Raw genomic sequence first — 3660 nt, 5'->3', positions numbered from 1 at the left:
ACTTGGCCAGGGGGGTTCTCCCGAAGAGAAAACCCCCTAGGGACAGGGGAGGAAGGAACCAAAAGGCCACACATTCTCCCCCTAGACTTCAGGGCTGGCCCGAGGACCCACACCCTACAATCCGTGAGAAAAAAAACACACACATGAGTGAAAGTGACAAACAATGGGAGAAAATAAATTAAATAAATAAAAAGTGGTCGTGCCAATTGTGCACAGACCAGGCCCTGAGGCCTGTAGCAAAAATTGCCCTGAACTTAGCCAGAAGGCCTGGTCCCAATGGTGCTCTGCAAAAAAAGTGTTTGAACACAGTGGCCATGTGACTTTTCACACACTGGGGTCCCACACCCAAGTGTTACTAAGAACACCCCTGAGGCGACCACTCAGGGGGAACTGGTTCGCGGACTTTCTGCCCTCCCGGCCCCTGGCCAGACCGAGGTAGATCTGCTCAAATCAGGAGGTACTGGGCCCCTCTGGCGTTCCAAAGGGGAATTACTCCCGGGCCCCAACTCTCTATGGGCACCACGGTTTCTGTTCCCCCCGTATTAACCATCAGGACCCCCATCATACCAGCAGGGGTACTATACAACCAGTCATCCCTGCAAAGCTAGAATGACTGTGGAGCACCCCTGCTGGACACTGATAAGAACAGATACTACACTTGATCTTAGCCAAAAGGCCGAGAAGTGAATGCCATGGATTGTGCAATGCCAGAACAGATACAAAGGTACAAAGTTACCAGCACTCCAAACAGCTTTGACTATGACAGTATAGTATTACAATGAGGGTGTGATGAGATGGAGCCAAAGAAAACAAAGAGTACTCCAACCCAACCAGTGAGTAGCTGGTAAAGGTAGATGTATTCATGTCTCTCGCTCCATAAAGATATCCCAAAAAGAGGATCATTTCTCCTGTCAGGATAGTGGGAGAGGCCATACGATTTTTTGCGCTGTGCAGTTGACCAAAGGAATGATTTGCATATCTCTGATAACTAACCTGAAATTCTGAATAATACCTTATATTTTGAGATATAGGCGTACCTCAGTTTACATATTTAATGCATTCTCCGGAACGTTTCGTGTTGCCAACAATTCATAAACCGAAACGTGGTTTCCCATAGGAATGCGTTGAAAACCAATTCATCTGTTCCGGAGGTCAGAAAAAAGTAAAAAAAAAAAGTCTTTTATCTGTTCAAAACTCTTTATATAGTGCACTTTAAAGGAATAAATATTAAAAATGAATTTGTAAATGCACTGATCACATGACTGAGCCAACATCTTCGGCTCTTTCCGTTGATCGGTAATCTGCTGTGTCCGAGGGACACAGCGCACCACCGATCGCCACGCTGCACGCTCCTGGAGCCATACCTTATATGGCGGGCGGGAGGCGGTTAAAGGAATAAATACTGTACAGGGACATGATTAAAAATTAATTTGTGAATGCATTGAAAAGCAACTAATCCGTTCCGGAGTTCAGAAAAAAGTAAAAAAAATTTGTATCTGTTCAAAACTCTTTATAATTTGCACTTTAAAGGCACGGGGCCGGCGCTATAAACCTCCCAGGCGCAATGCATCCTGGGGAAACTTACTTCGTATTGCAAAAAAAATTCGGAAACTGAGGCATTATTTTCAATGGATTTTCATTCATAAACTGAAAATTATGTTAATCGAGGCGTTCGTAGACCGAGGTACGCCTGTAGAGGATGAAATGAGACATATGAATATATTCTGTTATAAGAAAATAAGATAGCAAAAACTAAATAACTAAAGCATTAAAATAACAAACATGTAATACTTGCTTTGTGCAATGGAGTCATACAGATTATCCCTGAACCTCCTTTATCTTGAGTCCCCTGTGGGCTCCTCTTTTATAGGGGAGATAAGAGGGCTCACTCCTGAGCCAGGCTGTGTGCGTCCACAGACACGTACAGAGCGCCCCCCACACTGCTCTCTGCTTACAGGATTTGATTGACAGTAGCAGGAGCCAATGGCTCCCACTGTTGCCTTTCTGTTCTGTGAATGCAGGGAGAGAGCCACTACAGACAGGCAGTGTTGGATCGAGTGAGAACTCCTATTGAAGTTAGTATTTTGGAGGTGAGGGTGCAATGCTGCTACTAGGACATTGTTTACAGAAATGCAGGGAATGATTAAAGTGTCTGTAAAGGAATTTTTTTTAAACAACAATCATATCTATACTTACCTGCTCTGTGCAATAGAATTGCACAGAGCAGCTTAGATCCTCCTCTTTTTGGGTCCCATGCTGGTGCTCCTGGCTCCTCCTTTTCTGCTTGTGCCCCCCCAATAGGAAGCAGTTCCCCATGGGGGCACCCGTGTGAGCTTGCTCCCAAGTCCCGTTGCTGCGTCCACTGACACAGACAGAGGGACTCAGCCCCGCCCCTCATTACTAGATTTGCACAGAACAGTTTAGATCCTCCTCTTTTTGGGTCCACTACCAGCGCTAATGGCTCCTCCTCTTCTGCTTGTGCCCCCAATAGGAAGCAGTTCACCATGGAGGCACCAGTGCGAGCTTGCTCCCGAATCCCGTTGCTGTGTCCACTGACACAGACAGAGGGACTCAGCCCCGCCCCTCGCTCCCTCATTACTAGATTTGCACAGAGCAGTTTAGATCCTCCTCTTTTTGGGTCCCCTACCGGCGCTCCTGGCTCCTCCTCTTCTGCTTGTGCCCCCAATAGGAAGCAGTTCCCCATGGAGGCACCAGTGCGAGCTTACTCCCGAGTCCCTTTGCTGAGTCCACAGACACAGACAGCGGGACTTAGCCCCGCCCCTCACTCCCTCATTACTAGATTTGCACAGAGCAGTTTAGATCCTCCTCTTTTTGGGTCCCACACTTGTGCTCCTGGCTCCTCCTCTTCTGCTTGTGCCCCCAATAGGAAGCAGCTCCCCATGGAGGCACCAGTGCGAGCTTACTCCCGAGTCCCGTTGCTGAGTCCACTGACACAGACAGCGGGACTTAGCCCCGCCCCTCACTCCCTCATTACTAGATTTGCACAGAGCAGTTTAGAGCCTCCTCTTTTTGGGTCCCACACTGGTGCTCCTGGCTCCTCCTCTTCTGCTGGTGCCCCCAATAGGAAGCAGTTCCCCATGGGGGCACTCATGCAAGCTTGTTCCCGAGTCCCGTTGCTGCGTCCATTGACACAGACAGCGGGTCACAGCCCAGCCCCTCACTTTACCTTAATGCCTAGAAAGCATTAAAGTAAAAAAACTTTGAGAGTTTAGAACCACTTTAATAGACTGAATGCATCCAGTTATTAGAAGACTATATTACGTGTCATAGTGATCTTTAAAGTTTGGAGTTGTAGAATCGTAGTCTTCTACATAACACACACCATTTAGAGTTACATAATAATTCTTGTCCAGGATCCAGAAGTTCTTCTCGTGTTCTTGGCAGTAGTAGAGCAGCTCTCCCTGTAGAATACATGCATTCCACATTCTGCATGGATATAGTACAACATGTGGGACACTTCCTCTGTCCTTGATGCGATCACTTGTAGTCCCTTCGCAACTGAGGCCCAAATCTGACCTAAATGAAGAATGCTTGCAGAAGGAAGAATGCTAGCTGAGGGCCATGGAGGGGAAATAGTGATCAGAAAGGTTGGAAAACTACGTTCAATGGCTATTTTCTCCCTTGTAATCTGGACCCATA

General features: G+C 47.2%; 1 pseudogene; it reads right to left on the bottom strand.

Moving 5' to 3' along the window:
* Positions 1-526: 526 nt before the first annotated feature.
* LOC149453999 (U2 spliceosomal RNA) lies at positions 527-688 on the bottom strand (annotated as a pseudogene).
* Between the last annotated feature and the right edge of the window lie 2972 nt (positions 689-3660).

Source organism: Staurois parvus, unplaced genomic scaffold, assembly GCF_062004578.1.
Source record: "Staurois parvus isolate SC_StPar_1 unplaced genomic scaffold, SC_StPar_1.0 ptg000441l, whole genome shotgun sequence".
Taxonomy (NCBI): Eukaryota; Metazoa; Chordata; class Amphibia; order Anura; family Ranidae; genus Staurois; species Staurois parvus.
This window is presented reverse-complemented; position numbering and strand designations above follow the sequence as displayed.